The sequence below is a fragment of the Chlorocebus sabaeus genome, chromosome 7 (assembly GCF_047675955.1).
Source record: "Chlorocebus sabaeus isolate Y175 chromosome 7, mChlSab1.0.hap1, whole genome shotgun sequence".
Classification (NCBI taxonomy): Eukaryota; Metazoa; Chordata; class Mammalia; order Primates; family Cercopithecidae; genus Chlorocebus; species Chlorocebus sabaeus.
The window spans coordinates 140592493-140602898 of record NC_132910.1 but is presented as its reverse complement, the minus strand read 5'-3'; the positions used below and the strand labels follow the sequence as shown (position 1 = coordinate 140602898).

Sequence of the window (10406 nt, the reverse complement as noted above, 5' to 3'; positions counted from 1 at the left end):
AGAGACAGAGTTTCACCATGTTAGCCAGGATGGTCTTGATCTCCCGACCTTGTGATCCGCCCATCTCAGCCTCCCAAAGTGCTGGGATTACAGACTTGAGCCACTGCGCCCGGCCAGAAATGTAAAATCTTAATGCTCATAAATCTGATTCTAATTAAGTTGTCATTCTTATGAAAAACATTATTTCTTTTTTATTTTGAAAAGATATATATATATTTAGAGTTAGCCAGCTGGACTCGGTTTAGATGATCCCAATTTTGTCGCAACATCCAAAGCATCATAATCAGGAGCCAGTCGAACATATACCTTCTTCTCTTTATCAGGTTGAATCAGGATGTTGACTGTGGCCACATCCATGTCCCAGAGCTTCTTCACAGCCTGTTTGATCTGGTGCTCATTGGCTTTAACATCCACAATGAACACAAGCATGTTGTTTTCTTCTATCTTCTTCATGGACGACTCGGTGGTCAGCGGAAACTTGATGATAGCATAGTGGTCAAGCTTGTTTCTCCTGGGGGTGCTCTTCCGAGGATATTTGGGCTGCCTCCGGAGTCACAGTGTCTTGGGCCACCTCAAGGTGAGTGACATGCGGATCTTCTTTTCTATGTGTTGCTGTGGACACCTTTCAACACTGCCTTCTTGGCCTTTAAAGCTTTGGCTTTGGCTTTGGCTTTAGGAGGGGCAGGAACTTCCTTCTTCACTTTTGGTGCCATCTTGTGAAAGCGAAAAACATTATTTCAAAAATAATTTCTTTACTGTAAATCTGCTTAATAGTAGTTTCCAAAATACTTTTAGTAATTTGTAATCTTAAAGTTAAGCTAAGTAAAAGATTTGCTTTAAATATCTAGACCGTTTATAAATAAGATACAATACCAAAACATTAATTACTGAACATAAATAATTCAAGTTTATACACTTTTCGCTTCTTATTTTTACAGAGAGACTAAAGATATTTTGGACCATTAATAAACATGTTTTTGTCTACCACAATGAGAAATTGTACGATGAGGAAACACATCCCTGTAGATGTTGGGAGATGGTATACTCATACATTTTCTAACCTACTATGGAATGCTAATATATGACAGTTTATAACTGTTTACTTGTTAGTTTTCTCTGGAAAATAAAAGATTACTAAGTATTAAAATTATAATCAATATGTGTAAATAAAACTACCAGAAGCAATAGAATAACTAGAAACAACTCTATGCAAAGCATGCAAGAAACGTAGGGCATGTTTCACAAGTAAGGTAGGATATATTTTTTATAAGGAAAACCTTACAAAAGATACATATAAAAAGAGATATCTAACCTTCCCTGTGTTATATTTGTATGGGTAAAATGTTATGTTTTCAGAAATTGTATAAAATTCCTGGAAATTTGTCAATGTCCACCTTATCCATGCTATGTGCCAGTATGGAGTTATGAGTCATAATTCCAATTATTATTTTAAATGTGCTGGGTGCAGTGGCTCATGCCTGTAATCCCAGCACTTTGGGGGGCCGAGGTGGGTGGATCACAAGGTCAGGAGATCAAGACCATCCTGGCTGACACAGTGAAACCCCATCTCTACTAAAAGTACAAAAAAATAGCTGGGCATGGTGGCGGGCACCTGTAGTCACAGCTACTCAGGAGGCTGTGGGAGGAGAATGGCGTGAACCTGGGAGGCGGAGCTTGCAGTGAGCCAAGATCACACCACTGTACTCAAGCCTGGGTGAGAGAGCGAGACTGTTTCTAAATAAATAAATAAATAAATGTATGCCACAGAAAAAATCAAATATCCTTGTCAACTGTTGTATAATCACAGCCATTTCATACTCTTTGTCATTTAGATATTATTTCCCCCTGATGCTTTCCTGAAAGCTCCTGCAATCAGCTACAGGTCAGAATGTTAATCTCCAATACAGGACTCCCTCTGAGACTCATGGAAAAGAGTATGACAGGTTCTCTGGTTAAAGACTTCTAATGATATTGCTTAAATAACTTTAAGACCATACACTTGACTCAGTGAAGGTCTCCAGAAGCCTGGTGGAGAAATTGATGGGGTCATGAGACTGCTAACTCAAGATCCAGCAAGACTGGAATTGATTACATGGCACTGAATGAACTGATGAAAATTGATTATAATCTTATAGCTTTTTAGAGCATTGCTGGTTCTTTAATGTTCTAGTTTCTGAATTTAAGAAATCTCTTTCTCTTAATCTAACTGTAACTTACAACAATTTAGTAGATTATACTTTTGTAAACAGAAATGAAGCATTTATCTTTTTTTTCCCTGCCTAATATATCCAGAATTTTGAAATTCTTACTGAATACTCTTATTTTCCTGATGATATAGTTATTAGCAAAAGTCCAGTAAGAATCTGTTCACCTTATAACAGGACATAATTGGAAAATTTGGTTATATTATCAAGGTTTTTACTGGAATATCATATTTTGGAAGTGTACCTAAGATCAGTTATGACCAGCAATTTTAAGGAAGTAAGGTTGACTATTATGGAGACAATGCTTACAAAGCACTGTGAGAAATGGGAAAGTTCTTCTTCAAAGATTGTAAAAAGTCACAATTTCTTACTATAAGTTTGCTATCCACTATTTGTGTGTGTGTGTGTGTGTGTGTGTGTGTGTTCCAAATCAGTTGTCCTAGCTTGCTCCGGCATGCCTGGACAGAACTAGACAAGCCCCAGCCCATAGTATATGCCGTTCCTTATTTGGAGATGCTTCCTTAACTATCCCTGGCAACTTCCTTTTCTTTCTTTGTCTATTCCCCTTACCTAATTAAGAAAGTTTTAAACTAATAGCCAACTGGGTAAAGTGTAAAATGTGAGGTCCTATTCCAGCCAATGGTAACTGGACACAGCAGTAGGGTAGACACATCAGGTTATAAGTACCTCTGTCTCCTTTGTTCGCTGTGCTCTTGTGGCTGGACAGCTATTGAGTAGCACCCTTTCTGCAGAAAGTAAAGCTCGCCTTGCTAAGAGATCATTTGTTCCCATGTTAATTCTTTTTTTTTTTTTGGAACACCAGAAACTTCATTCCCAACAGCACTCTGAGAAAAGTCAGCCTGATACTTACATTACAGGGTTCACAGCCTTACAGGTTAGTAAAGAAGGTTATTTCCTGGTAGGCCCAGGAATTTAGGGATATTTTGGGGGCCTCAAGAAGAGAGGAATTCACACAAAGCTATAAGGACTGCAGCTGAAATTTGATAGTATGTTCTTAGCTTGGCTTTTAGACTGATAAGGCCTTTAAAAGTCAAATCTGAGATTCTATATGAAAACTTCCAGCAAAGAAATTTGAAAGCACCTATGTGGTCATCTCCTGTTCTTGCTGCACTTACGTAAATAATCAAGCAAAATCTAACAAAACTATACTGAATTTTAAAACAAGAATAGTCTTACTTTGATTATGATCAAAAATGATGGTTACTACAGAGAAAAATTTTATGTTTCAATGGAAAACTGTAACTTGGCCGGGCATGGTGGCACATGCCTATAATTCCAGCACTTTGGGAGGCCAGGAGTTCAAGATCAGCCTGGGCAACATGTTGAAACCCCATCTCTACCAAAAATATAAAAATTAGATGGGCACGATGATATGTGCCCGTAGTCCCAGCTAATCAGGAGGCTGAGGAGGGAGGATCACTTGCACCAAAGAGGTAGAGGTTACAGTGAGCTGAGATTGTTGCACCTTTGCATTCCAGCCTGGGCGACAGAGCCAGACCCTGTCTTGAAAAAAAATGTTTTTAAGGAAAGCTATAGCTATTGTGGGTTATCAGATTCTAGTCTTGTTTCTTGCTTTTGGGCTATTTTTACCTCTTTATAAACTGGATTCTGCCATCTGATGAATTTTGTGCCACAATGATACTTGTGGAATAAGAAGCCAAGTATTGTCTCTCCTACTAATGTAACTATTGTCAGTTAATTTGAAGGTCTCCAACCCTGGAACAAAGTTAGAAGAGAAAGGTTTTGCTCCCTAAAATGTATAACCAAACTGTGGTACCTTCATGCAACAGAATACTATTTAGCCATAGGAAGGAACAAGCTATCAACTCACACAAAGACATGAGTGAATCTTGTATGCACATTGCTAAGTGGAAGAAGACAGTCTGAGGAGAATACACACAGTGTGACCTCATTTAATGAGACACTGCAGAAGGCAAACTACACAGATGGGAAACCATTGGCTCCATGGGGTGGGGGTTTGAAGCATTCCATATGACACTTTAATAGTGGGATACCTACCACAATGCATTGGTCAAAATACGCAGAATTTTACAACCAAATGGGTGAATCAAACTCTATTCAAATTAAATAAAATTACTCAGGATGTGGAGTATCCCAGGACAGAATACATCATGTGAAAAAGAATTTAACTATGCTACAAATTACTATGGTTTGGATGTGGTTTGTCCCTGCAAAAACTCGTGTTGAAATTTGATCCCCAATGTGGCAGTGTGGGGCGGTGGGGCCTAGTGGAAGGTGTTTGGGTCATAGGGATGGATCCCTCATGAATAGATTAATGTCCTCCGTGGGGATGAGTGAGTTCTGCTCTCACAGGAATGGATTAATTCCTGCAGGAGTAGGTAGTTAACAAGAGTCTGAGTTCCTTGGCTTCCCTCTTGCTTTCATTCTTGCTATGTGATCTCTGGTGCACCACTTGCTCCCCTTCCACTTTCCACCATGAGGTGAAAAACACTGAGACTCCACCAGATGCAACTGCCCAATCTCAGACATTCCAGCCACCAGCATTGTGAGCCAAAAGGACCTTTTTTACTTATAAATTACCCAGCCTCAGGTATTCTGTTACAGAAGCACAAAACAGACTAAGACACAAATGTAGGAAAAAACTCACTGAAAGTGTAGGGAAAATGGTGTTGACCTAAGTCACTTTGAAAAAGAATAGAATCCGTATGCTGAAGGCAAACGAACTATACTTCATCACTGGATTCTATTTTAAAAAGTTCTTCCCAACAGAAGCAATTGTGAACAATTGTAAAACCACAGTATCTGTATCTGGAATAAAACAATGACTTACATAAGTCGCAGATGGTAGGAACCAGGGCTCTCAGTGTTGAAGTGGGAGGTTACAAATTAGCAAGGGGAGAAGGCTAGGATGATTCATGTGATAGTAGATCAGAGGTGGAGACATGAACGTAAACTTATGTTTAGTTTAATACAGATACACACAGTTCTACATAGAAAACTTTACAATTAGGTGTGTATAGGTAGGTTAGACACACACATATACTTCCTAGCATTGCTAATGAGGAACAAGTGCTCATTCAACCATGTGCTCATTCGGCAGCCAGATGTAAGTTTTCCTACCATTCCGAAAGGAATCAGGCTCGTTGAAGAAATGTCTGATACTAGAACTGGGACAGTAAATATAGGAGTCGGGATAATCTTGAAGTATCAGAAAGTAAGTAAGTACTAAAAAAAATTAAAATATCTCAAAGAAAAATAACAACCAATAAAAACAGCTACTGATGGCCAACACAGGAATGAATTGTAGTGTTGAATAATAACTAAAGCTGAAAGTAATTATCTAGGTGTCTGTATTTGTATACACAGGTCCATAAGAAAACGGAGTTGCATAGAAATGTCCTTTGCAAAAAAAATTTCAAGTAATTGATGTAGACACTCAGCCATCAATAATGTGGAGCCAACTCCTCACTCCGTAAGTGTGGGCTCCGCACAGTGACTTGCTCCAAAAGAACACATGCAGTATGGGCAAGGAGGAAAAATAACTTCACAGTGGAGAAACCTGACAAACAGTAGCTCTTCCAAATGATCCAAGTGAACATCAAAGGTGACATCAAAGGTGACCTTGAGAACATACAGTGACAATGGGGGACATTCTACAAAATTCCTGACCAATCCTCCTGAGTACTATCAAGGTCATCACGACATGGAAAGCCTGACACACTGTCACAGCCAGGAAGAGCCCACAGGGATGTGATGACTACATGTCATGCGGGATCCTGGATGGGATCCTGGGTCACAGTAAGACAGAACCAAGGGCATCCAAATGAAATATGAACTTTAGTTAATAATAGTCTATCAGTATTGGTTCATTAACTGTGACAAATTATGTAAGATATTAATAAGCCATGTGAGACACACTGATAGAAGATGTTAATAAGAGATGAAACTAGGTTGCAGCTACATGGGAAATCTCTGCATTTTTGGGGGGGGCAATTTCTGAGTAAGTAAAAAAAATGGTGTAAAATAAAACTTTATTGAAAATAGTTATATTTTTTGAACACTTCCTTATTTAATTATTTATTCCACGAATTACTAGTAATTGACACTGTTAACTAGTCTGTTTTTTTAAATAAGAGCATTTATGACACAAAAAATTAAACAGTGCAGATTGATAAATAAATCAAAACAAATGCTCTTTACATGTTTTCTGTTAGAGTAGTCACACGTACGTGTAAACTTAATTATCATATTTTTTTCTTGTGCTGTGCTTGTGTCCTGGGTTCATTCTCTAAAATGCTGTTTGCCTTAGACCAGGAAAAAAAAAACCTTACAGACTCTGTTTCAATTCATGGCTAAATATTTTCAAAACGGTGACTTTGTAAAAATATGTTCCAATGGAAAATTGATTCATTGTGATGGGATCACTTATTCCAAAGACTTCTTGTCTTTATTTCGTGCCCATGCCTACCTTTTAGCCATAATACAACAGAATCAAATATTAGCCAGTGGGAAAAAATATTCAAAGAAAGAAAGTATGTGGAGAGAACTTATGACCATGATGATTCAATGTTTTACCATAATGCTTTCTAAAACAGAAGAGTGTAAAAGGATATTCAAAGTCAATTTCCTCAGTGAGGCTTTGCAGAAAATGAGGAAACTAGAGAAACAAAAATGGCAGGACATTCTACAGGTGATTTTAGATGTTGCTATGTTTTACGGAAAAAAAAATACTTTTACCTTTTAAAGAATCACAAAACATTGTTGGAAACCCAAACTCTGGAATGTTTGCAAATTTAGTTGAGCTTCTGTGTAATTATGCCTATATAGCTAGCCACAAAGTTGATGATTTTTAAAAAAATCTGTGCCTTATTTGTGTGATAAAATACACAATGAATAATTAATGCTCATAGGAGAATATGTTAGACCTTGTGAAAGGAAAATCAATCTTGGGGACCCAAAGTCACTAAACTAAAGGGAAAAGTCAAGCTGGGAATTCCTGAGGGCAAATCTGCCTCCCATACTATGCAAACTCACCCATCTGCTCACCGAGAGAAATGCATATCTGATTGCTTCATTTGAAGAGAGTAATCAGCAACGCAAAGGATGAAACCATTTGTCTCTTACCTACCTATGACCTGGAAGCCCCCTGTCTGGCCTTCTCAATTTTCTGTACTGAACCAATGTACATCTTACACATATTGATTGATGTCTCATGTCTCCCTAAAATGTATACAACCAAGCTGAGCCCCTGCCACCTTGGGCCCATGTTGTCAGGACCTCCTGAGGATGCATCACAGGCATGCATCCTCAAGCTTGGCAAAATACACTTTCTAAAAAATCTGAGAGCCGTCTCAGATTTTCAGGGTTCACACATGTAATGTAGGATGTCAATGTTTATAAAACAGACATTATTCTACCTACTATTACAAATATGCTGCCAATTAACCTTAGACTTTCTCAACAAAATAAAAAATGTTGATGAGGTACAAATAATATATTTAAACTTAAATAATGTCGCAAGTTTTAATATGGCTACTTTTCAATTTTTCAATACTATTTTTTACCACTTTAACACTGTAAGAAAAATTAGTAATTAAAACATGAATAAAAGTGTTTACAGCGGGGTACACATGTTTCCTCCAGCCTCTGCCCATCCCCAGCTTTCATCCCAACTGTCCTGATGGTGGCTCTAAGCATTGCTCCTTTCTCTGTACCAAGATCTTTCCCCAGAAACAAACCCAAATCTTACCATATGCTGTGGCACGCTGTGATGATGAACAGCGATGAGCAGCCAAAGCCTCAAGGCAGGGAGGCTTTTGTAAAACAAGACTTGTAGAATGTAACATGTGAAAGTAAAGCCCATACCAGAGTTGCCTCCTCAGCACACGGGGAGCAGACAGGAAGCTTTTGCCTCACCTTCCTCAATGTCCTGCAGCCACATCTCCCTAGGTCAGTCTTAAGGACAACGAAACTCTGGTCTTCAAGGTGGACATGCTACTAGGTGCTCCAAAGCCAAGGTGACCCACTCTCGGGTGGGTCCTGAGGAGAACAAAGCTCTGGTTCTGATCCTAACCCTAACCCTGTTCCAAGACTTTGACCCTGAACCTAAACCCTGATCCCTACCCTTGTCCCTAATTCTGATCCTTACTTTGACCCTAACTTTGATCTTGACCCTGACCATGACCCCACCTCAAACCATACTTCTGGCCCTGACTCTGAGCATAATCCCTGTTATTATGTTTACGATCTATCTCTAGTCTTACCCTCTAGTGGTTAATAGCTGTACCCAAATGCACTTTTAAATTATTTAACTTCTTTTCCTTGAATTCTCTAAGGACATCCTAAAGGAAATGTCATTATGTATTTTGTAGCCCCTCTGAGTGGCATGGCTTCAGATAAGTTCTAATACTTTACAAGACATAAAAGGTTTGGAGAGTGACAGCACTGGGTTGTTTGGGATGCATGTTGGCATTCATGATAGTCATTGGTGCTGTTCTCCAAATATTTTCAGTTCACTTTTTATGAATGCATTCTGACTGTTCCATCCCACCTACTTAAATTTTCACATGGCCACATGACTGTTTTTTTTCCTTTGCCAATGGAGGTGAGAAGAAAATAACATGCGACTTTTTCAGGAGAAATTTCCAAGAAACAGAGTTCTATTCCACATGCTTTTTTGTCTTTTCTGTAGCAATGGGGATCTTACTGATGGTCCCTCCTTCCGTCTGGATTCCTGTGTTAGGATAATATAGCACAGAGCTACCTCTCACCTGACCCATGATGAGATGTGTATAAATGAGGAAGAAGATTTTTGAGCCATTGAAATTTGGAGGTTGTCTGTCACCACAGTTTAACCTAGCTCCCATTGACTGAAGCAGGGCTGAAGAATGAGTCCGAACTGGATCTGGACAAGACATGTGAAGAGCACTCCAGGTTGAGTAAAATTCAAGTGTTGTCTCAAGATAACAGTGAGCATGATATGTTATTGGGTGGGTGTGGGATAAATAAGGTATATCAGGTGAGAATAATGAGAAACTCAACTTTAAAAGACGGTGCTGATTTGGACTGTGGACAGATTCAAATGCCCTGCTTAGCATTTGAGATTGTGATAGTTGAACAAACTAATTAAAAGCCCTAAATGAAGACTTGGGATAAATATCTGAGGGTGTCTAATATCCTATTTTTTCATCCTAGAATCGACAGAGTTCTTGACCACATTCTAGTGAGACTTCCAAAAAAAAAAAAGACCTACATTTCTTCAACAACCCACATTGAGAGACTTTCCTGCACTTTTGACCTGTGGCTAACACTCCTCACCTTTCATTCTGTCATCAGCATTTTGGGGAAACACCTTTAACTCTCTATGATTTACAGGTTATTAAGTGGCCCTTGTAATTCCCTCCAGAGGTGGAAAAGACTAATGATGATGGTGTCTGAGCTCACAGCAGCAAGCAGGCATGTGTGCTCAGCAGTCACGTGGCTCATCTGCTAGGAGCTTACTAAATATGATATTCTACAACGTTGCTTAAGACAAGGGGAGACGCTCCTGACTCAGAGGGTTTAATTGCTTGCCTACTTCTTTTTCTGCACTCTTGGGCTCCTAAAATGAAAAGAACCCTGGGGTGATAAAATGAGTCAAAGGGGTGCCAGCCATATCACAGCAAAATAGATTCCTAAAAAATCCCTGGCCTAAGATGACAGCCTTGGCTGGATAAGTTTGAATGTGCTGATAGCAGACATGGGAGAGTGAAGGTGGTTGAAATGTTCATATTAAAGAATTTCCACCCAGATTGCAAGAAAAGAGAGAGGAATGGAGATGGCAGCATGAGTCCCTACAATAAAAGCAGATGTTTTGAGATCACTTATATCTGTTCTGACAAAAATTAAAGACAGAAACCAAAGTTTAGCCTGAGGCTAAAATTAATTGGGCAATAAGCCAGAGGCACATATGACATAGACAGATTTAAACATTTCTCCCTTATATTAATACAAATACTAAACTTACAAATAAATTGATTCCAAATAAAACAAATATTCAAAAAATTTGATGAATAAACACTGGGGTCTACAGTAGTATTTGAAGGAGATCTCAGAAACAGGTTTGGTTTTTGAAGGTCAGAACTGATGGTCTAGAGAATTCATTTCATTCCAGAGAGAGAAAGGAGGAATTTCTTGGGTTCCTTCAGGAATGAGTCTAGC

General features: G+C 38.8%; 1 pseudogene; it reads right to left on the bottom strand.

The window, feature by feature from the left end:
• Positions 1 to 222: 222 nt before the first annotated feature.
• On the bottom strand, positions 223 to 796 carry LOC103230992 (large ribosomal subunit protein uL23 pseudogene; annotated as a pseudogene).
• Positions 797 to 10406: the final 9610 nt, after the last annotated feature.